This window comes from Mus caroli, chromosome 2 (genome assembly GCF_900094665.2).
Source record: "Mus caroli chromosome 2, CAROLI_EIJ_v1.1, whole genome shotgun sequence".
Taxonomy (NCBI): domain Eukaryota; kingdom Metazoa; phylum Chordata; class Mammalia; order Rodentia; family Muridae; genus Mus; species Mus caroli.
Window position 1 is genome coordinate 125,495,977 of NC_034571.1, and position 26,485 is coordinate 125,522,461.

A 26,485-nucleotide genomic window follows, 5' to 3' on the forward strand; every position below is an offset into this window, starting at 1 on the left:
AGACACACCAGAAGAGGGAGTCAGATCTCATTACAGATGGTTGTGAGCCACCATGTGGTTGCTGGGATTTGAACTCTGGACCTTTGGAAGAGCAATCGGGTGCTCTTACCCACTGAGCCATCTCACCAGCCCCAATAGGTCAATTCTTATACCAGAAGGTAATGCTCCATGCTTAATCCTCACATGGAAATAAATGAGAAGCACATTTCTTCAGAAAAAAAGAGACAAGGTGTCACGTAGCCAAGCCTGACCTCGAAATTGCTCTGTAGCCTAAGGACAATGTATTGTCTCATGTAATCTTCCCCCTCTTCCAAAGAGGACCCTCGTGTCAGTATCTTACAGATCAGGAAACAGAGGGTTCAGAGGCAAAGCTTTCTCTGCGGAGACCCAGACAGAGCGCGACAGAGCAACAGAGCGTCCTCTGAACCGGCCACAGAACACAGCTGTGCGCCTGCGTACTGCGCACCAGTTCCTGCGCTCTCGGCTCCTGAATTGATCTGTCATCCATGCGTTCTTTTCCTAAAGCAGCACCCCTCCCTGACAGGAGCTCTCTTATTTTCTCCCAGTTTTAAAGTCTATACACACCAATTTTAAAGCAAACTTATTCTGATTATAGAAGAAGTTGACGATATTGAAGGTGATTCTTTGCAAACCCAGTTTTGCTTAACCATAGTGTCCATCTTGGTCATCACTTTGACCTCACGGAGTATGGTAAGCATCCAGTGAGCCCCTTCTTGACCTCGGATGCCTTAGGAACTATAGCGCTGTTTAAACCCTTGTGGTTATGCCTGAAAAGTGACAGAAAGTAGCGAATGTGAGATGAGGGTTTATGAGGTTTTGTGTAGCTGAAGCTAGTAATGCTCTCTTTGTAAAGTGTTTGCACAGGCTCTGTGACTTTTAAAAGTCAGAATTTAGGCTGGGTTTGGTGGCATACGCTTTTAATCCCAGTACTTAGGAGGCAGAGGCAGGCGAGTCTCTGTATAAATTCAAGGCCAGCCGGGTCTACATAGAGAAACCCTATCTTAAAAAATAATAATAATTTTTTAAACCCAAATTTAATAAAAAAAAAAAACAAAAACACCAGAAAGCCACAAACTAAAGATGTTGGGGCGAGTCCATGTAAGCACATGTTAAGGATAGATCATGTTAAGTTTTATAGACTTGGCAGCTTTTGCTATGCAAAGCCATTCAACGGGTATTTTTTGACTGGCCCACTGGGCAAACTCAGTGTCTTCATTTAGCTGACGTTAGTGAGCACTTATGCCAGGCCCTGTGCTGTCTCCCGAGAATGAAGTCTAAGGTAAAGGCAGCCTTTCCCATTTGGGAGATGAATAATAAAACAGATAATAAAAATATTCATAATAAAAGCTATTTTTACTTGAAAAGAATTTTAAAAGCAAAATGAAAAAAAAAAAAAAACATGAGCAAGTTTATAAAATAAAGCGTGGAGAATTTTATGTGATAGTGACCTGATGGCTGTACAAGCTTAGCACAAGCTTACTTCTGTCACCTTTGGTCTGATGGCTTAGCCTGCAGGCTCCACCTTCTCACAGCAGAAGCTCCACTCCAATCAGCTTTAGCCTTGTCTTCCTTTCATCTCCAGGGGTAATTTGGACAAAGAGCCTAGTGAGGGAGAAGCCAGCCTGGTGTGCTGCTGAGGTGCGGGATGATGTCATAGCTATTTATAGTCTTTTGAAAAACCTTTCACCGTCTGAGTTCCATCCGCTGAGGAAATTGATTGTGGATCTATCTACCCATTGTATACGTACTAATTATGAGGCTTTAAAAGCTGTATGGAAATCTGTGATTGACATTGCTATCTAGCCTGTAAAGTACAGTTTAGTGAAGATTTTTGTAGTGTACTCAGGGTGGAGAACTAGGGAGTTTGGCTACCCACGGGGAGTAATAAGAAATTACCCCAAACCAAACTGACGACAGTGACACGTGTTGATCGCCTCCCAGTTTTGGAGGAAAGAAACCCAGGAGGGCTTAGCTTAGCTTAGCCAGGTGCTTTTCTGCCTCAGCGGTGAAGTTGAAGCCTAGGCAGAGGTGGAGAGCCTGCTTCTGAGAGGCTCAAATCTCTGGTTCTTCTCCAGAAACCCCTTTCTTGGGCATCAGAGTGTTCTCAAAATAAGACAGAGAGGGAGAGGGACAGGGACAGAGAGAGAATATGAGCATGTGCACCGGGGCATCACTTCTGCCATATTGTGTAAGCCATATATAGACCAACACTGACAGTGCACCATGGAAGAGAAATTCCCAGGGCAGGGACAGCAACAACAGACATGGGGTCATCAGTTGCTATGGGGAAGCTGCAGTTCCCATCCTCAGAGTCCCGCAGCCTGCCAAGCCAGAGGCATGCAAGTGGAGGTGCCTGACCCCACTGCTACTGATCTCTGTAGATGTGGCCACTCGTTCTCTTTCAAGGCTGCTAAGTTGCTATGTATGACCTGACCAGGTCTCAGGCTGTGGGCCTGGCTGCCCGCTGGGCTTTGGCGCCCCCTCCTGTCCAAATCTGAGGCTGGCTGTTGTCAGTTAAGGAGGCCATGCTATCTGCTTCCTAGGGTTCTGATTCCTCCTCAATTTACTGAGAAAAAAGCAGCAGCTTTCTGCTCCCCTGCCACCTGGCCCATCTGCCTCCAGCCCTCACAGTGAGTGCTCTCTGCTCTTGTCACACAGTCCTCTGCCTCCTTATCACCAGCATCGCACCTCAGTTCCCTCCTCAGCCCCTATCGGTTGACTCAAGGGTTGTGATCGTTTTTTTTTTGTTTTGCTTTTGAGTCTTAGATATCCCTGGCTGGCCTCGAATCCTCCTTCTTTTTAATGTTTACTTTTTTGTATTTGGAGGTTTTCTGCATGTACCTCTCCACCCACAGTGGCCAGAAGAGGCATTGGAGTCCCCACGGCTGAGGTTAGAGACAGTTATAAGCTACCCAGTGTGGGTTTTGTGAGCATAGGACCTCTGGGAGAGCAGTCTGTGCTCCTAACTGCTCAGCATCTCCCCAGCCCCGAGTTTTCACATTTGTGTGTTTTCATATTTCTTACCAAAAACCTGCAATCTAATTTTTTTGAACTTACCATACATAATGATGTGTGTGTGTTCCAAAGACAGCTTAGGAAAGTCTCTTCTAACCTCGCACTGTGTGGGTTTTGATGCCAGGTCATCAGGCTGGCTGCAGGTTTCCCAGGCTGGCTCACTAGCTAAGTTAGTGTGTGCTTTGGTATCACCTATACTAAAATTGGAGCAATACAGAGAAGATTAGGATGGCCCCTCTGCAAGGATGACGTGCACAGTGATGGAACAGTCCATACTTTAAATAATATGAAAGTTATTGCTTCACTTTAATGCTGTATTAATTTTTGTACCTTTTGAAATTTTCCGTTTCAAAAATATCTCATCTGGTAAGATAATACTCACCCTGTAGTACAGACGTTGTCAGCACGGGGGCCCTTTGCCAAGCGCAGCGTTGCCACTGCCTGCCACGATCCCTGTGTGTCTCCATGTCAGGAGCATGTTTACCGTGGTGCCACTAAACAGTAGAGTTATTTGGGCGGCATTTAAAGACATTTCCTCTGAAATGCATACATACCTAAAGAGCCATAAGCATAATTATTTTATCTTACCCCACTTCAGTGTGCACGGGGAGATTTCTAGTCATGTGCAAGTAGGAGCACTTCCCCTGGGTCCCCTGGGTTCACGCTCCGGAGACTCGCTTATTTGGGAGAGAAGACGCTGCAGTACCAAATGGTGCCTCGTTCCCAAGTTTGAGAGATTGGAAATGTAGACAATGTGCTGTATGCCAGGTCTCAGAAATAGAATTGGGGTCATCCAGTTTCCATTCTGAGCTGGAGAACCAGGAGGTTCTGGAGCAGTCTACCCAATATGGTACCACCAGTTATATAAGGCCAGCTATCTCTAACATCCATGGCCCTAAGTCGCGGTGACCACATTTCACAGATCTATTAGGTGACTCATGAAGGACATTCCCATCACGGAAAGGCCTGTTTTAAATAAAGGGAGCAGGAATGAACTTTTCTAACAGCCTAACAGCTTTCATAAGACTGTAACTAGTCTATTCTCCCTATTCGATGGATATAAAATGTAAGAATAAAAGCACATCCTTTTAAGAGCATTTTTAAGTTCATAGCACAGAGATTTCCCATCTACATCCTATCTCACACATGCACAGTTCTCTCCACCACAGAGACATGCTGATTGCTGTCAGAAAAGAGCGTAGGTCGCAGGTGTGTTCACCAGGGGTGGTACAACCTCTGGACTTGGACACATGTAGACTTATTTCTATTGACCACTGTGTTATTATGTTGGTTAGCTTTCTCGTTACTGTGACAAAATATTCATTTAAAAAAAAAAAGAAAAAGTAAATGAGGAAGGGTTTATCGTGGCTCCTGATCTGTGAGGTTTCTGTCATGGTTTCTTGGACCCATGGGCTTGGTTAGATTCTCTGAAAGCAGGTCACCATGGGGAAGGCTGATCCTCCAGAGAATGGGGGTGGAGCAGAGAGAGGAGAGCTGGGGGCGAGGACAACCTTCCAAGGCCAGTGACTCCCCCTAGGAACTGTTTCTCCCAACTAAGTCTCACCCTGAGTACCCACAACCATCCTGGACTAGCAGTGGAGGACCAGGCCTTTAGACAACGGTGCCTCAGGGGTACTTCACATCAAAGCACAGCCAAGGGCTGGTGAGATGGCTCAGTGGGTAAGAGCACCCGACTGCTCTTCCGAAGGTCCAAAGTTCAAATCCCAGCAACCACATGGTGGCTCACAACCATCCGTAATGAGATCTGATGCCCTCTTCTGGTGCATCTGAAGACAGTTACAGTGTACTTACATATAATAAAAAAACAAAAAAAAACAAACAAAAAAAAAAACAAAAAACCCACAGCCAAGTCATACAGAATAGCTTTATGGCCTTGAAAATCATTCCTCTGACAATTCACCCTTCCTGTCCTCTCCCTCAACTTCAGCCTCTCGAAACCATTGCTTGTTACTGTTCCCATAGTTTGTCTTTTTTCTAGAATGTACATTCAGAGAAATAGTAGATTAAAAAATTGAATGTGTATATTCATGTATGTGGATGAGTATGTATATACCTCTGTGCAGAAGTATGTGGACACATTAGGCAGCCGTAGACAAGCTTCTTAGAAACATTGTCCAAGTCCTTTGAGATGGGGTCTCTCATTGGCCTGGAGCTTACTTATCTAGGCTAAGTTGGCTGGCCAGTGAGCCCCAGAAATCCTCCTGTCTCAATCTTCCTGGCACTGGGATTACAAGTGTGTACTGATGCCCAGCATCTCGGAATGAGTTCAGGGGATTATAATTAAGTCCTCATGACTGCAGGGCAAGCCAGTGCTGACTGAATTGTCTCCCCAGCACTGTTAGTAGATTCTGAGCTGTCAATTGCAAGCTTTTCTAGATGACATGTTTTATTGTTCCTTGATAAATATGCAGTTTGAATGAGAATGGTCCCCGTAGACCTGTATGGTTTCCAGTTAGTGGACCTGTTGGAAAGGATTAGGAGGTGTGTCCCTGTTGGGGGAGGAGGGGTGGGTTTTGAGCCCATGCCCAGCAGGTCTCTCACTAATTCTGTCTGCAACTTGTGGATCAGATGTGAGCTCTCAGGTAATGCTTCAGTGCCAGGATTGCCCATGTTCCCTGCCATTCTGATCGTGGACTAACCCTTGAAACTGTGTGTTCCCAAGCTCCCAGTGAACCCCTTGGTCACGGTGCTTTTTCACAGCAATGGAACAGTAACTAAGACATTACATTTTCTAGGAATAGGATTTAAATATTGTACTTCAGTGTGTGTATGTGTGTGTATGCTTGAATCAATGTCATGTATATGAAAGTATTCACAGAGGCCAGAAGAAGGTGTCAGCTCCCCTGTAGCTAGAGTTACAAGCGGTTGTGAGCTGTTCAATATGGGTGCTTGGAACAGGTCTCTGGCCCTCTGAAGAGCAACAAATGTTCTTAACCACTGAGCCATCCCTCCAGTACATACTATCCCAGTTTTTTGGGGGTTTTTTTGTTTATTTTAAAGCAGAGAGTAGAATTTTTTTCCTTGACTGTGTAAACCTCCTAGGCAAGTGGTCAGGTCAGCAAGGGGGCTTTCCTCCAAACCGCCCCTTGGGAACCCAGGTTCCTTCCATCACATGGCTCCTGGGCCTTGTCATTATTCAAGAAATCAAAACAACAAAGATCATGAAGAAGTGGGCAAGATATCTTCAATGGGCCACGGCTTTCAGGAGCACATGTCATCTCTGATCACATTCCAGAGGAGAAGACGTGGTGAGGGGGCATCCTTGGCTGGAAATATTGTCTAGCTGTTTGTTAAAGGACACATGGTAGAATGTGTCTAAGGAAACTATCTCAGAACTAGTGCTTGTGGTAGAAAGAGCAAGATATAAATATCTCCTATCCTTTCCACCAGCCATAACTGGTGACCCACCCGGCAAACTGAGCTGCCTAGTACAGTCAGTGTGGAACAACAGGCTGAGAAGCAGACTTCCTGGATGCCCTCCTTGCCATCAGAAAACAAAGCTCTCTTTTTTTCATTTGTTTGTTTGTTTGTTTGTTTATTCATTTATTTTTTAGGCAGGGTTTCACTCTGTAGCATGGCTGTCCTGGAACTCACTATGTAGATCAGACTGGCTCAGAACTCACAGAGATCAGCCTGTCTCTGCTGCTCAAAAGCCAGGATTAAAGCATGAGCCGCCACCCTAGCCAAGGTTGCATTTTAAAGCGGGGAACTTTCGGAACAATGTAGCAGCAAAATGTCTAGTTTTCTGTGAGCTGCTACATGGTGCTGGATCTGAACTCCAGCCCTCAGAGGTGAGGAGGAACCACTCTTAGCTGCTGTGCCTCTCTCCTGACCTGCAAACGCCCAGTTTTCAACCATCGGCATTAAGGTTTGCTTTCTCTGGCTTATTTTGGGATCCTAAAATGTCACTGGCCTTTCTGGACCCTTGCATTGATACTGCTTTTTCAGACCTGCAGTGATTTGATTCTTGTGGATTGTGTAGATGGCGCTGTAATCACTGAAGACCTTAGCCTTCCTTGCAAATCACAAGATGGATTGCCTAAATCATTGCCTTGGAAAATACCACATTGATTCCCTCCTTGTCTTGCACCTAAAGAAGGCATATTCCTTTGAAACAAATGAAAATGTGTGTACCTGTTTTTCGGGGCTCCTGTTAAAGTGCACGCATGGGTCATCACTGACTGACAAGTGTAACCTGCCAGCTGCCCTCTTACACAGAAAAGCTGAGTGGTCTTGTAGTCATGGTAACCTGCCTTTGCTAGTGAGTGAACAAAGCAGAATGGACCATTCCCCCCAGTCCTGTCTTCTGTGCCTGGGACACAGCACGAGGGCATTTCAGGAGACAGCACCGTTAGGTCAGGCCATCAGTGCAGCCAGCACTGTTATCTCATGCTCTCTCGGAGGCCAAGGCCCCTGACGATGCTTCTAAGAGTTCATCACTAGATTCCTCATTACCGTCTTGGCTGAGCTGGCACATTTGGCAGCCCATGGTGCAAATGAGAAAGATATAGGTCTGACCAGGGAGCATTTTCCCTTCCTGTCTTTCTCCTTAAGGAGAGGAAGTGCTTGCTGGGGAAGTTATTTCTGATATTAATAGGCATATTGGCTGGGCTCAAAGACTGCCTGAGTTAAGATGGCATGATGCCATTTAAAACAAGTAGCGGGATGTACCCTGGGGCTGTTACATCACATGCAGTCCTCATTTAACAGAGTGCTGTTTCCATGATCTTATCTTTGCAGGAGACCGTAAACAAATTGCTAATTAGCCTTCCAGAAATTTGCATAGAGAGCACTGGCTGTTATTAAGTGGGGACTTTCTGCACCCTTAGGACTTGAAGGGGCACCCAGAGCAAGCCCAGGACTAGAGGAAAGAAGACTACTCAGGCCTGGGGACACCTGGGAGGGTGAGGAAGGAGGCCAGCCACCTGCTGGCAGCAAGGAGGATTTCCTGTGCTGTTTGTGGCTGTGAACTGGCTACAGGTTACTTTCTCTTGCTGTCTAGGTTATTCTTTCTGATCGGCTTGTTCGCCTGTGGTCCAGCCCTTTATTATTTGTGGCTAGTGACACAATTCAACTCTTCACTGTTGACCTACTACAGAAAGACATACCCAGCGTTATCGACAGCCTCAGCTCTCCTCTCCTATGTTAGATAGCTATTTTTAATGTTTCTCTTTAAAAATATTATCTATTTATTTTTATTTATACGAGTACACTGTAGGCTGTGAGCCACCATGTGGTTGGTGGGAATTGAACTCAGGACCTCTGGAAGAGCAGTCACTGCTCTTAACTGCTCAGTCATCTCTCCAACCCCTTTTAATGTTTCTTAATGTTGTGAATTTCCTTAGGAACATAACCATGGTTTTATACCAGAGCTAATCCTTTGCTTCTCTGTCTGTTTGGACAGAGGATTTCATGTCGCTGAGGCTGGCCTTGAACACTGTGTGTAGCTAAGAATGACTTTGAGCCCTCTGTCCTCCTGTCTCCAGCAGTTTACTTGGCTATGGTCGTTAGTTGAACATGGCTACTACTCAGCTGCCTGTGTACAGTTATTTCTTGTCTCTGAGGTGGGCTTTGTATAGGATAGCAAGATTCTCCCAGGTGAATTCACTTTAACAGTCTGCACAGATAACAAGCAGCCAGATTGTTTTGGGGAAACTTGTGTCTCTTCTTCTACAACTCTGCTGTTCTATGGGCTGCTCACCCACCACACCATGACCTCCACACCATGACCTCTGCATCTCCTCACTTTCATCCCAGTTCCTTTCCCAGAATTCCTTACCTTCCTAGTCGAGAGAAATGCTGAAAATAACCAAGCCACCTCATGTGCAGTTCTCCCTGCCTCAGTCAGGTACCATGATAGCCAAATGACTTTTTATGACCTCACTAGGACCTTGCGGGTCCTTCTGGGAACTGCTACCTTAGATCATCCACTTATGGGTAGACAACCACACTTCTCTACATTCTCTTATGGTGCCCAAAAGTTACCTGTGCAGTGGTCTTTCCAAACTTAAAGAAGGTTCATACATAGCAGGCACTCTTCATTAGCTGAGAATGATCACTGTGAACAGTGGAGTCCCGACAATTTTTTTTAATCTCTTACTAACTATATTGTATGTCCTGTGTAAACACGTTATTCTTTGTCTCCCTTCCTAACACCCACATTTGATTTCTACATCTTTCCAGAAGGCGTGGGGCAGAGGCCATTTTCATGTTGCTCATCGTGGAATCTCCAGGTCTTAGAACAGCATATGGAACATAACAACTCATTCATAAGTATTTTCATTGATATTTCTTGTCTTTTAAAAAAGTATTTTCTTGGGCTGGAGAGATGGCTCAGCAGTTAAGAGCACCAACTGCTCTTCCAGAGGCCCTGAGTTCAATCCCCACCAACCACATGGTGGCTCACAACCATCTGTAATGGAATCTGATGCCCTCTTCTGGTGTGTCTGAAGAGAGCAATGGTGTACTCATATATATATATATATATATATATATATATATATATATATATATATATGTATGTATATAAATAAATAATAAATCTCTTTTTAAAATATTTTCTTTATTGTGTGTGTATATGTTTGTCTTTGTGTGTGTGTGTCTGTGTATATGTATGTGTGTGTGTGCATGTATGTGTGTTCTGTGACACACGTGTGGAGGTCAAAGGACACCTTTTGGAGTTGGTCCTCTCTTTTCACCTTTCTGTGGGTTCCAGGGATTGAACTCAGGTCACCAGGTTTCCCAAGAAGCACCTATACCCACAGAGCCACCACCAGTCAGCATCTGTCTACTGTAATTAGTTTCTTTTTTGAGACAGGGTTTTTCTGGGTAGCTCTGGCTGTCCTGATATTCACTCTGTAGATGGGGCTAGCCTTGAACTCAGAGATTCAACTGTCTCTGCCTCCCAAGTGCTGGAACTAAAGGCATGTGCCACCGTGCCCAGCTTTATTTGTAGTTTGTTAATTTGTGATGCTAAGCAAAGTATATTCTGTTATAATTTGGACCACATCAAGCCTATGTACTAATTTTGAATATATGCAAATAGGCTTTACATCTTATTGAGAATTGACATCATTTTATATTACTTACTATTGTAACAGGTTTTATTATTAATGACAGGCAATTCCTTTTAAAGGTCACACATGATGTTTAATAACCTGAAAAAAAATTGCCTTTGGAAACAGGAAACAGCAACATATCCTTGGAACCTCAATTTATTTAAGCTCTGCATGGCCCAATAATCTTTTCATCTGTCATTTCCTCCCCAGGTCTCATATTCTGGGAAAGGCCTCTGGGAAGGAAATTGAACATGCACTTTAAGATAACAGAGCCCTGTGAGGCTCATAAACTGAGCATACTAGGAAAAGATACCGATCAAATAGAAAAGCAGCAGGCAATTAACTTGAAGGGACTAAGGAGGATTATATAAAGTGAAAATCTGGAAGAATCAAGTGAGCAGATGGTCCTAATGAACTGGAAGATCAGCTCTGCTGCATCTATGAAAACTAATTGCCTCTTGCCTGCCTGGCCACCTAAGCTGGAACTGTGGCGGTCGGAGCAGACACTGGTTAAAGGCACCATCCTGTCCAATTTCTCTCATTAGCTTACCAGTCAGTGCTTGGGTTTGCGTGGGTCATTTGATTGATTTTGATTTAATTGTGCTTTGTTTTAATTGTGTTTCATTGTGCTGTGTTTTACTCAGCAGCTTGTCTGCTGTAATATGATTTGCTTTTAACTACAGAATTATCTCTTCTGCTCTTCTTGATAAATAGCCTCATCTTCGGGAGGAAAAAACAAGCTTAAGGAATATCTGTGAATATTGTTATTAGTTTTGGCAGCATCTTGCTCTAGCCCAGGCTGACCTGCAACTCAGTAGTCCAAGCTGGTCCTGGACTCCTGGTGGTCTCTGTACCTCAGCTTCCCATGTGCAGGAGCCACCGTGCCCGGCTTGAAGATATTTATTTACTAATTTATTGTTTAGTATGTGTGGCTGTGTGTTGCATGTGGGGCTGAGGTGGGTGTGGGGGTGTGGAGCACGGGGGAACACACACATGACATGCTTGTGGAGGTCAGAGGACAGTTTTTGTGGGGGTCACATCTCCTACTTTCACATAGGCTCCAGAGAATGAAGCCAGGTCTCTCACTAGGCCTTCCGGGTAACACTTTAAAGGTACACACTCTGGTGCTTGCTTTCTTTCTTTTTTTTTGTTTTTAGATTTATTTATTATTATATATAAGTACACTGTAGCTGTCTTAAGACACACCAGAAGAGGGTGTCAGATCTCATTACAGATGGTTGTGAGCCACCATGTGGTTGCTGGGATTTGAACTCCTGACCTTCGGAAGAGCAGTCGGTGCTCTTAACCACTGAGCCATCTCTCCAGCCCCCTACTCTGGTGCTTTCAATCCTATGTGATGAAAGGTTGTATTTGCTCATGTCCTGGCATAAGATGCCATCGTTAAGATGCAGACAGGAGTGCAGACAGACCTTGGTTCACAGAGAACTCCCTCTTGTGTACAGTATCTCCTCCAAAGCTGAGCTTGTGTTGTTCCCTAGAGCAGAGCACTTCTACTACCAGGTGCATCCCTGAAAGGAACATGCCCGCGTCCACTGATGGTCGGCAACACCAATGCTGACGCTAACCAGAAACCACCCAAAGTGACCACAACTGGAATGGACAGTCAGCAGTGGTTCTTCACAGTGTAGGTTCTTCACTGAAAATGTACAGGTTGTCACAGTACGTGTGAATGACTGTCACAATCCAATGATAGGTGAAAGAACCCAGAACCCAAAGAGCGCACTCTGTGTGACTTCCTGTTTATAAGTCAAAAAGACCACAGTCTGGAGCGATTGCTCTGGGTTAAGAGCACCTGCTACTCTTGCAGAGGACCCAAGTTTCTTTCCAAACATTCACATCAAGAGGCTCACAGCCACCTGTGACTCCAGCTCCAGGGACTGAAATGACCTCTTCTGACCTCTACCTCCCCCCTCCTCACGTGGCATACAAATACACACAAGTAAATGAAAATAAAAGTACTTTTGAGAAAGCTGTAGGTGATGGGTGTTAGAATGGCTGTAACTGCTAACGAGACCATAAATAGAAGGTGCAGGATGTAGGCCTGGGCTTCTGGAGTTCCTTACCTCCGAGCTAATTGTTCTAGATGTGTTCAGTTCATGGGAACCAGTAAAGAGCGTGATGACTTTGTATATATGTATCTCATAGTTTAATGGAAAAATTTTAAAAATCAATGTGAAAATGTGACATTTCAGTCATTTAAAGAAGAGCTTGCTTGACTCCAGGTCCTTTGTGCTACGTCACAAGGTAAAGCCATTTCCAGTGGTGGCTCAGTGGCCATTTAATGTTAACTCAGTGGGGTTACAGTGTCTCCAGATGGAACTTTTTGCCTAAACTAAAAGGGGCCATATGACTCTTTGAGAACCCCAAGAATGAATCCAACTCCATTTCTCATTCTCCACCCAAGGTCAGGCATCGTGGGTGTCTGAACTTCTGACAAGTGATTGACTGTTGACTTTGAAGAACTAGGCAGGGGTTCTTTGCTGCCCTTGCTCAATCCTTGCCTGGGCAACACAGTGGTGCTGGCCCAGGTCCTAAGGGGAGTAGGTGAGCTAGCCCCAAGGGCAGAGCTAGAAAGAGCTGGCCCTGCCATTCTGCTGTATTTGAGTAATCCCTTTGAAACCTCTTTGTGTGAGTCAATCAATCAGTCTCCCTCTTTCAAAGCTTTCTGGTTTGCATGCTTATTGTAAAAGAGCAAGAAATATACAAATGCTCAAAAAGGAAAAAACCACCCATAATCTTTCTACACAGCGGGGGAATTCTTGCTCTGTTGTGTTAGGTTTTCTTCTTTTTCAATTCCTATTATACCAGTGCTATGGTCTCTCTCTCTCTCTCTCTCTCTCTCTCTCTCTCTCTCTCCCCTCTCCCTCCTCTCCCTCTGTGTGTGTGTGTTTCCAAAGTAGTTCAGACTAGCCTTAAACTCACAATCTTCTCACTGTTGCCTCCTGAGTTCTGGGATTACAGGCCTGTACATATGCCCAACTCTATTTTCTTTCTTTCTTTCTTTCTTTCTTTCTTTCTTTCTTTCTTTCTTCCTTCCTTCCTTCCTTCCTTCCTTCCTTCCTTCCTTCTTTCTTTCTTTCTTTCCTTCTTTCTTTCTTTTTTAGATTTTATTTATTTACTATATATAAGTACACTGTAGCTGTTTTCAGACATACCAGAAAAGGGTGTCAGATCTCATTACAGATGGTTGTGAGCCACCATGTAGTTGCGGGATTTGAACTCAGAATCTCTGGAAGAGTAGCCAGTGCTCTTACCCACTGAGCCATCTCTCCAGCCCCCAACTCTATTTTCTTTTCTTCTTTATCTTCCTCCTCTTCTTCTATTTGTTTGTTTGGGGTTTGTGTGTGTGTGTGTGTGAGGGGTGTTGAGACAGGGTTTCTCTATATAGCCCCGGCTATCCTAGAACTCACTCTATAGGCCAGGCTGACCTCGAAGTCAGAGATCTGCCTGCCTCTGCCTTCCTGGGATTAAAGGTATGAGCCATCACCACCTGGCCCCAACTGTACTTTCTAAAGGCATCTTGAGGAAAGTGGACTCTCTATGTCACCAACCCTATTTTCCTTCTTCCATACACAAGAGGTTCACTAACATTGTAATGCAAGCATTTTGAGTCTTAACATAGTATGATACAGAACTCTAGCTCCTAGCAACTGGGTACATGCTTTTGTTTGTTTGTTTGTTTTTTACTTGTTTGTTTGATTTTTGAGGCAGTGTTTCTCTGTGTAGCCCCAGCTGCCCTGGAACTCACTCTGTAGACCAGGATGACCTCAAATTCAGAGATCCACCTTCCTCTGCTTCCAGAGTGCTGGAATGAAAGGTGTGCGCCACCACTGCCTGGCTGCTTACATTCTTGAGATTACCTTGGCTAGTATCCATTACATTTTCCAAGTTAAAAAAGAAAACGACAGGATTGGCAAGGTAGTTCAGTGGTCCTTGCTGTCAATCCTGAGGACCAAGGTTCGGACTCAGGAGCCCATACGGAGGAAGGAGAGAACCGACTCCCACAAGCTGTACTATGCATCCACACGAGGGTCCTGAAATATGCACACTTCAAAAATAAATAAATAAATAAGTAAATAAATAAGTGAAAAACAGAAGGACTAGTTCTTCAGAACAGGGTGTGCTGCTGCTGCTGCTGCTGCTGCTGCTGCTGCTGCTGCTGCTGCTGCTGCTGCTGTTTCCATTCCTGTCTCCTGTCTTCCTGGAAGCAGCCATGGAGTCAGTAGCTGCATCAGACCTGTACCTTGTTCATTCAGGGAAACCACTGGGCTATAGCCCTCGTCCCATATTGGTGTCTTGTTTGTTAATAGGAGTTTCATTGTGACATTTTCATACATGTATGTCATCATAACTTTCTTGTCTGTCCCTTCCCCCATCTGTCCTCCTTTCCTCTTGTTGGACTACTTCCTCTCCCAAGTGCCACCTTCTGCTATGACGATTTAGACCCTTTCTTCTTCCTTACCTTAGTGGAAGCGTGTATACTGTATACTGCTCTTTGTGTGTGTACACATCTCAACAACTTTCACCTTTTAAAACCTCATCCTTCCTGGTTTCTTGACCTTGGATCTAAAGATTTGCCTTTTTGGATTCTCCCTGGATTTCTGGGTAGTTGTAATGACTGTCATGTTTTTTGGAATCATGGTAGCTGTTGCCATAGTGTGACTAGTGTGGCCTCGCCCAGCTGTCATGGAGTTCCCAACTCGTGTGCTTTCGGGCACACACAACCTACTGTATTTGAACTCTTGTTTTTGCCTCCTAGAAATGGGCTCCTAAACCAATTCTAATTCGGGTCCTTGGGGCTCTTTCCTTGACTCCCTCAGATCTTTCTTTCCAGACCCTTCTCTCTGACTCCTCCTGAAGTGTATGAACAGCCCTAAGGAGCCCATAGCACTGATGGGCTATCTCTCTTGAACCTGAATGGGTGCATTGTGTAGTCTGCTTTGTTCTGGTTTAGGGCAGTGGGATATTGTCACTGTCTCTGCTTAACTGCTTAGCTGTAAGTCACTGTGCATCCTGAACAGAGTCATCTAAATGCCAGGTGGTATGATGCTGTGTGCTTTAGTCCGCATGAGGGAGCAAGGAGTTTCTCAGAAAATGAAGAGGGGAAGTAGCATGCACTGTCACATTTATCATTTCCACTGTGTAGAGCCCTCACCCACTGCCCTGGTCACTGTGCCTACCCTCCCCAAGTCATCCCTTCTTGGAACCCCACCTGAGATATTCCTAGGCACCAAGGAGACAGAACCACAGGGAATATCTGTATGCCATTCCTCCAGCTCTGTAAGCATCATAGTACCTGCTCGAGGGTGTATTTGCAGTCCTGAGGTTGCTACCACACTCTGGTTAGGAAGGCAGTAGATGTCCAGTTTCTCTGAGGCCTCTCCTTCAGGAGCAGTTTCCTGCAGGAAGGAGGCATATAGGGGTCTTTTAGAGTTCTGCCTCTGAGTTTTTCTCTTCAGGTATGTTTTAAAGGCTCTGTGTGTGTGTGTGTGTGTGTGTGTGTGTGTGTGTGTTGGCTAATGTACATGAGTGTGTAGGTATACACAGATGTAGAGACCAGATGAGGCTTTTAAAACCCCCACCACTGCCCACCATATTGCTGCCTTGAGACAGGCTCTTTCAGTGAACATGAGGTTTGCAGACTCGCCGACTCTGCCTACCAACACTCAGGTCACATGGTGGAAAGCCATGCCCAGCAGAAAGGTCAGAAGTTCAAGGCTAGGTTCGACTACATAGCATGTTCACGGCTAACCTGGACTACATGAAACCGTGCCTCAACATATCCAAAAACTAAAAAGCAAAGTCCCTAGAGTTCGCGGGTAGCCAGTCCTTAGTAGCTTTCTCTTCCTCACTCCAGCCCATCCTCCTCTAACCCTGTGGGCAGAAGTCTGCTCCTAAACCAGTTGAATGTGCTCCACAGCGTGCCTTAGTCTGTTTGGATGGTTATAACAAAATACCATAGACTAAATAGCTTGTAAATAAAAGAAGTCTGTCGCTTACAGTTCTGGAGGCTGGCAAGTCCAAGGTCAGGGACCAGCAGATTTGGAGTGTGCTGAGGACATGGTACCTGGCTCATAGATGGAACCTACTACTCCTTAAGTAGTGGAAAGGGCTGCCTAAGCTGTCCTTTATAAAGTCACTAATATGTCACTCATAAAAACTCCTCCCCTCTGACTTAATCACTTCCCAGAGGCCACACATGTAGCACCATCACCTCGGGATAGAATTTCAACATATGAACCTGAGGAGACACACCTCTGCAGACCCAAGCATCCTGCTTTTCATTGTCAAACTTAGATACCCCAATCCCCCTTCTTGTGCGTGCAAGAGGACTCAGGTTGTGTTCCTTTTGTGAAAGGAGGCAGGGCCTGAAGCCAAAGCACTAACTAGGGATGTGTTGGAACCAGACGCTTGCTTCCCGCCACCCCCCCACCCTTGGGGTCCTCACTGCTGATTGTGCGATGGTTATTTGGGGTTACCGTTCAGCATTAAAAACCAGGGCCCTCATCCATTCTTCCTCACTCCCTAAAATACTCCCTAAAAGCAGGACAGGGTCCCTGCTTCCAGGAAATATCAGCCGGAGAAATGCAAACAAAATAAGTCGATGAAGACAAATTTGCGCACAGACTGCAGGAGCTTGCTGGGGACCCACTAGCCACACTGAGTAGAGGATGGTGACTCAGAGGCTGCGCACAGGCACTGTGTTCCCAAGTTGCACCAGAGGCCTCAGGTAGAAGAAGGAAGGAAAGGTTGAATAGGGAATATGGCTGGCAGCGGGACTGTTAGCAGCGTGGCCAGTGGGGGAGGGGCACAAATGTCTCTTAGAGCCAATTCTGAGTCACTTGAAATGACTTTCAGGGAGGATGCTCTGGATCCCCTCTGGTCTTATCTAAATGAAGTAGTTCCCACACCATAGCTTGTAAGCCACGGGACTCAGTTTTCTTCTCTTCTGTGGGCTTTTAGGACAAGCAGAGGCCCAGCCCCACAGTGTGGTTCCGCATTTATCCATTTATCCCGTATGCCAAAGAGAAGGTGAGGGTTAAATGAGCTACCACCTTCCAGACCCGATGGGGCCTGAGCTGAGAACCTGACTCATTCTCACCCCTGCCCCATCATCCAACAATGAGCTGATTGGTGGTGGTGGTGGGGGGTGGTTTTGGTTTTGAGAGAGTCTTACTATGTAGCTTTGGCTAGTGTAGAGTTTGTTGGATGGACCAGGCTGGCCTCAAACTCACAGAGCTGAGCCTGCCTCTTCCTTGGAAGCTTTGTTTGTTTTTCTCTCAGCAATGTGAATTGCTTCCTTGGTATGTAGCTGAGGCTGCCTGCGGAGATTTACAACTTATTCAGGGAGTTTCTAGTGTGTTTATAAAGCACATTTTTCTTCAGGCTCTTCATAAGGTTGAATGAACACTGTAGAAAATGTTACTCTGTCTCATTAACCAGAAGGACATGGGAGGCGATTCTTCTATGTGTGATGTAAAATGTTGTAAAAAATAATTTGGATGCATTTAATAAAATGTTTCTAAAGATTTGAAAGTTTGACTCTGTAAATGTCTCTGACAAGGTCTGTAGAAACTTCTTCTCATGATCTAGATGTGCCTTCCCTCCCTCCTGCTCAAACTTGTCCCCAGGACTCACTCGGGTTACAAGGAGGCTGCTTTCTGTCCTCACTCACTGGTTCCCACTCAGGAACCGTTCTTTGCTGTCCCTCTGTCTGTAACCTGTTTTTTGCTGTCCCTCTGTCTGTAACCTGTTCTTTGCATTGCTCCTCCCTTGTTTCTTCTACCTGAGGCCTCTGGTGCTTCTTGGGAACACAGTGCCTGTGCCAGCCTCTGGGTAGTGTCTCTGGTTAAGTGTTCTCTCCAGAAAGAGGACCCCGAGCCTTCCCGTCTGGCTGCCCAGGTGGGAGGGAGGGTCTATCTGTGAGTTCTATTCATATAAGACCTTCCACCTAGCATTTTGATAGCCCTCCTCTCAAAATACTGACTTGGCCATTCAAGGAAATCCTCTGTTGGAAAATATAGAGCTATGGTGACCAAGAGTAGTGAGAAATGAGGAATTCGGGAAAAGCAGAAACAACTAAGGAGACAGAGAAATCTGAAAAAACAAAACACCGAAACCAGAATGGGGCAGAGAATACAGCATGATGGAGGCAGGGGTGGAAGGTCCTAGAGTGGGGCAGGGCTGAGGAAGCGAGGATTTGTCCCGGACACCTAACATAGAAAATTATATTAATATACCATTACAGAATTGGGGTAAAATTTAGTTAGCTATAAACACATCATGTAAACCATCCTGGCACTTGGAGGCAGAGGCAAGTAGATCTATGATGGTTCTAGGCCAGCCTGGTCTACACAGTGAGTTCTAGGTTAGTTTGGGGCTACAAAGGGAGACCCAGTCTAAAATCACAGCAAACAGATACAGAAAAGAAACAAGTATGTACAGATGATAAGTTCTTGGATAGTTACAATAATATAAGCACAGAATATTGCTTTAATATAATTGGTATAACCATGCTTAGAGAACACAAGGGGGAAGATGTCCCCCCTGCTGCAGGCTAGAGTTCTTTCTTGCTGGGTAGGGGACGGATGTGTGATGTCTAAAACTGGTGTGCTGCCTTGAAAACGTTGGTTAGGTAGACCCAAAGATCTGACCCAAAGTGGACTGTGGGGGATGCAGAAGGGATGGGGAGCCTTGCTTTTCAGAATAAGACTCAGTGTCTTCTTTCAAAATTTCTAAGCAATTACTATGTCAATAAAAATAAATATTAGTCATTAATTAAAAAATATCTTTTAACGCCCCTCCTTACAGACACGTGTCCCTTTGATCGTGTGATGCATGTTTGGTTGCTAGGAAGTCTCTCCAGTGTGTGGAAATGAACTTGTTGGCCAGGCTCACTTACTGAACCAAGTCTATTTCTATTTACTTTGGGAATAATTAACTCAGCTTCGCCTCACGGGAAGTCATACTAAAGACACTTGCCATTTCCTTCTGCACCAGGGAGATAAATTGGACTGTGGCTCATAGTTGTTGAGGCTGTAGGTTTATTAAAATTGAGTAAAGCTGTATTATATTAAATTGGGTTTTTAAATTACTTTAGATTCGATGACGTGTCTTTTCCATGTGTATAATCTTCAGCAAACATTTACCTTCTCCAACTGGCAGACTTCTAATTTATAACTTTTCTCGTGTCTAATCAAACATTTTCTCTTTCTGTGCCTCTGTAAGGATCTCTGTTCAAAACTGTCTTTTAAAGCAGTCGCTGTGTTCCACTGCCTTCAGAGCGTTTGACATTGGCATCCTCTGCATGCAAACTCACCCTTGCTATTCCTCACCACGTCCTTAGAGTACTTTTCTGTTGCTGTGATTAAAAAAAAAAAAAATGATCAAAAGCAACCTACAGAAGGGTTCATTTTGGCTTGTGGTTCTAGAGGGATACCATGTCAGTCATGGCAGGGAAGTGAGACACGGCAGTGGGAATAAGAAGCTAAGGGCTCAGCCAGGCGTGGTGGCGCACGCCTTTAATCCCAGCACTCGGGAGGCAGAGGCAGGCGGATTTCTGAGTTCGAGGCCAGCCTGGTCTACAAAATGAGCTCCAGGACAGCCAGAGCTATAAAGAGAAACCCTGTCTCGAAAAACCAAAAAAAAAAAAAAAAAAAAAAAAAAGAAGCTAAGGGCTCAATCTTTAGTGGCAAGCAGGAAACAGGGAACCCAAGGCTTTAAATCTCAAAATCAGTGATATACTCCCTCTAGCCAGACACTCCCCTAAGAGTGTCACCATCTGGGAACCAAGTGTTCAGATGCCTGGGAGATGTTTCTCATTCACACCAGAACGCAGCCTTAGTCTATAGTCAGTGAGTTTATTAAACCCAGTTTAATGATTTAGTCTGATAGTCTGTCATAAAGACATGGATGGTAAGGATGGATGCATGCAGGTAGGCAGATGGATAGAGACAGAGAGAACACTCAAGAGCAAACAATAGCAGGGCTGCGTTTCAGATAACAGGATACACAGCAGGCATTAGTCTCTCAAGGTTCCCTAGCTCTAAGATCTACACTGTGGTTATCTTTCCGAGTAGAATCTAATGATCTTTTTCTTGAATCCAGCATAGTTTACCAAACTAATTGATGAAGGTAGGATCGGTAAGGAGTGCCATTAGAAAGACCTAAAATAAGGGGGTGGGGATCTAGCTTGGTAAAGTACCACCCACTTAGCATTTTAAAGGCCCAGAGTTCAATCGCTAGCACTACCTTCCTGCTCTGCACCCCTCCCCTCCAAAAAAAGAAAAGAAAAGAAAAGAAAAACCTGTGGTAATTATAATTTGTACTGAGCACAGCCTTGGTGTGATATAATGCGTGTTTTAGCACTTCCACCCACTCCGCTATCTGCTGCCACTAAGACATTTGAAAACACTTTTAGACCAAAACAAAAAAGCGTTAAGTAAATTATTATTTTTGAACTTTGAAGATGAGAAACTGCAAGTCTGAATTCCTAGAGGTGATATTAGTATTGAGTACCGTGAATATAGTTGATGTCTGAGCAGAACTTTGTGTGTTGTGCTAGAACATGGCCTGTGAGCTAACCTGTATTCTCTAATATTGTTGTCTTTGTTGATATCCTTTCAGTTTAAAAGGCTTATAAACCTCATGTCTTCAAACAAGTATTTGTTTGTTTGTGGTGTTGGGGTTGAACCCAAGACCTTGTACATGCAAACAAGTGGCCCACCATTGGGTAACTGTCTTAAATAGGGTTTCTATTGCTGTGAAGAGACACCATGACCATAGCAACTCTTATAAAGGAAAGCATTTAATTGGGGCTGGCTTATGGTTCAGAGGTTTAGTCCATTATCATTGTGGGAAAGCATGGTAACATGCAGGCAGCTGTGATGCTAGAGAGGCAGCTGAGAGTTCTACAGCCAGATCAGCAGGCAGCAAGGAGAAAGAGACTCTGGGCTTGGCTTGAGTACTTGAAACCTCAAAGCTCACACAGTGACACACTTCCTTCAACAGGGGCACACCTCCCAAAAGTGCCACTCCCTATGAAACTTCAGGGGACATTTTCATTCAGACCACCAGTTACTCTCTAGCAACTAAATAAATGTATTTTTTAACAATATAATATTTTTATTAGTTGAGAATTTCATATTATGCACTTCGGTCATACTCCCTCTTTCCTACGACTCCTCATAGATATACCCTCTCCCCACTCCCTCCCAGTTTCACTTTTTTCATAACCCATCTAATCTAATTTGTACTGTCTACATATGCATTTGTTATATATCTATTTATGTGGCAAAACACAATAACCCAACAACTTATAAAAGTGTATTTAATTGGGCTTACAATTTCAGAGGATTAGCATTCATGATGACAGACTAAAGGCATGGAATAGCTGATAGCTTACATCTTGATCCGCAAGAAGGAGGCAGAGAGGGAATACACTGAGAATACACTGGGGATACACTGGGAATGTCATTAGTCTTTTGAAATCTCAAGCCTACCACCAGTGACACCTTCCTCTAACAAGGCCACACCTCCTAATCCTTCCCAAAGAGTTCTAGCAAAAGGAGGGTTTTAGGGACCATTCTCATTCAAACCACCACATTCCACTTCCTGCCCCCATAGGCTTGTGACCATATCAAACTGCAAAATGCATTTAATTCAACTTCAAAAGTTCCCATAGTCTTTCTGTCTCAACACTGCTTAAAAGTCTAAGTATCTTCTGAGACTCAAGACAGTCTCTTAATTGTAATCCCCAGTAAAATAAAGAAGCAAGCTACATATTTAACAACAGAATATACATGACTGTTCCAAAAGGGGAAGAAAGAGGGGCATAGTAAGGCAATATTGGACCAAAACAAGATGGAAATTTGTCAGGGCAAACTCTAAATCCTGTAGCTCCATGTCTGTCATCAGAGGGTTTAGATGGCTCTGCCCTTCCAGCTTTGCTGCCTACAGCATACTTCTGTCTTTTAGGGTGGTTCCACACCCTGTGTGCAGCCCTGGCATCTCCAGCATCTTGGGGTCTCCAACTCAGGCTTCACAGCTTCATGTAATGGCGTCTTTGGGCTTCTGTGCAGGGACTCCCCCTGCAACACACCTGCCTGCACTCAGCGGTTCTTTTTAATTAGAGGAAGGGTCTACCATCCCTTTACTAGTCTATCCCTCATTACCCTAAAGTCTGACCCAGATGGACAACACTGCCAAGTTCAGCTGCCACCCCCCTCCCCCAGTATAGAGCCTGGCTCCCCTGAACCACACTTGCAGCAGCTTTTGTTTGTTAGGGTTTTGTTGTTGTTTTGAAAGAGGGTCTCACTATTCAGCCCTGACTATTCTGGAACTCGAGATCCATACCAGGCTAGCCTCAAACTCACAGAGATATACCTGCTTCTGCTTCCCAAATGCTGGGATTAAAGGTGTGTGCTACCACATTTAGCTCATTTGTTGTTTTTAGGAGCAGAACATTCCTCAGCCTTTTTCCTTTCACAAGGTGGAAGCTTAATTGGGTGGGTCATGCCCTGAGGTCACCCCTACCCTTATCCCGTTTAAGATCCTGGTCTCCTCAATTTTCTTACCTTTTTCTTCACAAGCCTTGCCTCTAATATTACACAGATGTTTTCAGCACAATGAGAAGCACTTTTAAGTCTACATTTAGAAAATGACCAAAGGAATTTTAAAATTTTGAGCCTGTGACTATGATAATTGTAGCCAGTGTTTTTCCAAGGCCAGATTAACGCCTTATCAGAACTCTATTGATTAATATGTTAAGACTCTGAACTTCTGAAGTCTTCATATTATGTATCATTTTTACATAAATTAAATCACTTCCCCCAGACCTTTATAACTTGCATTTACATACCTCAATCATTTCCTTAGACCCTCAGAACTTACATAAACTTTAAACCTTTTTGTTTCATCCAGTCATTTAACATGAAACATAATTGGTTTATTACTGAGAGCAGTCATTGAAAAGCAAGTTCTTTTAAATAGCAATTGTACAAAGTAACTGTGTAGTCAGTAACAAAGCTTGAGTTTGTTTTTACATTGAAACCTATGTTGTAGGTTTCTCTTTTTCCTGTGGAGCCTGCCAGCAAGGCAAACCTGTCTTGTGAGTCTGCCTTTAGGGAACACAAGTCTTGATTCTTACTGGTGAAATGGACTGACCTTGCAGCTGCAGCCTCACAGGGAGAGGCTGGCTGAGGTCTGCTTGCTGCTGGTGACCACATAAGGCTGTAGTGTGTTAGCAACACCATCATAGAGATCCGAGAAGGAAAAATTTGAGCAGGAACTATAAGCCAAATAGCCTCTGTATCAATTAAAATGATACGTTACCTGGACAGCCAGCTGTGCTCCATCAGCCAACTGTGCTCCAGCATGGTGATCCCGATGGCTTCGATGAGGTTGTCAGTCTTTGACTGTCACACAGGGCAACTCTAGCCTTTGGCTGCCAGACCCAGAAGGTCTGAGAGATTTTTCTTCTGTGGAGGAGGAACTTGAGAGAACTGACCTACTTTAGTGAGGCAGAGTAGAGCACTCGCCCAACAGTGTCCACAGTTTGGGCAGGGCCCTGGTGATGGGAGAGGCATGGGGCAGTTTATTGCCCAGTGGTCAGCGTTACCACACTTGAAGTAAGCTGAGGTGGACCCTTTTGTTGCCCATCTTCCTGAGGTAGCCTCAGCCACTGCTGCCAGAAGCTAATGTTTTTGTCTATCATAGGAAGCCTTTTTCAATAAATACCTAATTTCTGTATTCAGCAGATCTCTTGATGACTTGAGGGCCATCACCAAATCTCTTAAATATATCTGATTTACAAACAAAACAAAACAAAAACAAACTTTTACTTGATTTTAATTACTGGCTTCAGGCTTAACCTTGAAAACATATACAGGAAGATAAATCTTGGCCCTGTAAATGAATTAACGTTTGGACTTAGCATGACTACAGGCATAGATCTGAGTACATTAAAGAATTTGTATAAGGTGGCTGACCGTTGTCTTAACTTGCTTGTCTTAATCAGCTCTAACAGTTTACAGACTGTTAGTAGACATTTTTATGATTAGGATTTTGTAGTTTTGTCCCTGTTGAGTTTTTTTTGCCTTAAATATTTGAATTGAAGATCCTTTAGTCTCAAAATAAAACTTTAAAACGATAAATGCAGTCCACTGAGATTCTGGGAACTTTACTTTTCTGATTCTTTTATAGTGTGCCCTTACAGGGTATCACTGTTTCTTGTAGGACTCAGCTTATCTAAATAGCTAAAGCTTTACAAAGCTAGCCAAGGCATAAGTGGTTAGACACGCATCTTCAAGTCAATTTCTACTAGCTGAATAGACCTTAGATAAGGAGAGACCTTCTGTAGCAGTGGTTTTCAGCCTCTGGGTTGCAACCCCTTTAGGGGCCAACCAACCCTTTGACAGGGGTGGTGTATCAGATATTTATATTACAATTCCTTACAGTAGCACATTTATAGTTTGGAAGTAACAGTGAAAAAATGTTTTGATTGACAGTGGCCACAGCATGGGGAACTGTATTCAAGGGAAGGCTGAGAACCACTGCTTTGCAGCCTCCTGCCAGACTGCTCCAGCCATAGTCTTGCTGCACTCCAAGCTAGGAACACTTCAGTGTTTCCAGTTGCAGTGTTCCCTCGACTGAAACGATGAGTTTCTGATGCTCAGAGCTGTGGCCCTAGCTCCTTAGCATCTCACCTCCCTCCCCGTATTCCTAACTCTCCTTTATCTCTTCTCATCCTGGGCCATTCACTGCTCCTTGAGCCTCTGCTATCCTTCATCTACAATATCTCCAATCATTCTGGTTTCTGCCATCTCAGTCTAACCAAAACCCTGGCCAGATCCCATTTCACGACATTAAACCTCTGCTGGTCTTCCCTAAAGCATATTTTTAATCAGAAGACCCAACTAAGGGTGCCAATCCCTGCTAGTAACTGGTCAGCTTGGCATCAAAACCTGGCTAGAGGCAAGCATCCAGGAGGTGGAATTGGCTCATATAAGGTCCCTTCTGTCCCCACCAGAAAGGCCTTCTTGTCTGATGCACAAAAGAAGGAAGAAGGAACACTTTTGCATTGCAGAAGGAAGGAGGAGGGGTTTTTTTTTTTTTTTTTTTTAAGCGAAGCTGTTAAACTAAGGGATCTCTGTTCCTGCTCTTCTCTGTCCTCCTAATGGGCACAGAGGCACCTGTGAGTGGCCAGGAATCCATCTGTTTTAAACACAGTGTGAAGGTGGCTGCCTCCAACACAAGGACCCTGGAGACACAACTCCAAACCATCAGGCTCTCTGTGGGGTTTCTTCCAGGCCCCAGCCTGACCCCTTTGGCTTTCTTTCTTTCTTTCTTTCTTTCTTTCTTTCTTTCTTTCTTTCTTTCTTTCTTTCTTTCTATTTTATGTATATAAGTATACCATTGCCCTCTTCAGACACACCAGAAGAGGGCATCAGATCCCTATTACAGATGGTTGTGAGCCACCATGTGGTTGCTGGGAATTGAACTCAGGACCTCTGGAAGAGCAGTTGGTGCTCTTAACCACTGAGCCATCTCTCTAGCCACCCCGCCCCCTTTGACTTTCTAATCATGAGCTAAGCCAGTTGGTCTCTGCTTTCCTGAAGGTTACCTGTGTTGATTTCTCCCATAGTCCTGCTTTGGTAGTACTTCCTGCCTTGACCTTTTGTTGTTGTTGTTTGGTTGGTTTGTTGGTTTGATTTGGTTTGGTTTGGTTTTGATTTTTTGAGACAGGGCTTCTCTGTATAGCCCTGGCTATCTTGGAACTTACTTGATAGACCTGGCTGTCTTGGAACTCCAAGATTTGCCTGCTCCTGCTTCCCAAGTGCTGGGATTATCTGCCTTGGCCTTTTAAATAGATTCCTCAGGCCTAGTTCTCTGGGTCCTGAGCTGGTGCATTCCCTTAGCTTGGAGATATATCTGGCCACAGCCCGCTACTTATATTGAAAACTAGAATTGGCAAAATTTCTTGAAGAATCTCTGCATGTGACAAATCAGCAACATTTGCAGCCTCTGCATTTTGAGGACATTCAAGGACAACATTCTGGTTCAATCCATGACACTATTCTGAGATAGAGCTGACCTCTAAAAGACCTGTTTTTCACACTGGCATCTCAAAGGGCAGTAATGATTTTTCCTGCTGGGAAACCACTCATTGACCTAGATAGATTGACTAAATATTTCTGTAATTACATAAATATTTACATAACTATTTCCTTGGCTTCCTTAAAAGACATATATACTTTTAAATTTCAGTGCTTTACTCAGTAACTCAGCCTTTTTCTTTTTCTTTTTCTTTTTCTTTTTTTTTTTTTTTTTTTTTTTTTTTTTTTGAAGGA

The 26,485-nt window shown here is 44.3% G+C and overlaps 1 protein-coding gene and 1 non-coding gene across 4 annotated transcripts in view; both read left to right on the forward strand.

Moving 5' to 3' along the window:
* Shld1 (shieldin complex subunit 1) overlaps positions 1-26,485 on the forward strand; it is a 64,395-nt gene that overhangs the window by 23,958 nt on the left and 13,952 nt on the right. The gene's annotated exons all lie outside the window — the stretch shown is intronic.
* Positions 3,214-3,316, forward strand: LOC115030422. The gene has a single exon (XR_003836027.1). It is a non-coding gene; the product is annotated as a U6 spliceosomal RNA (small nuclear RNA).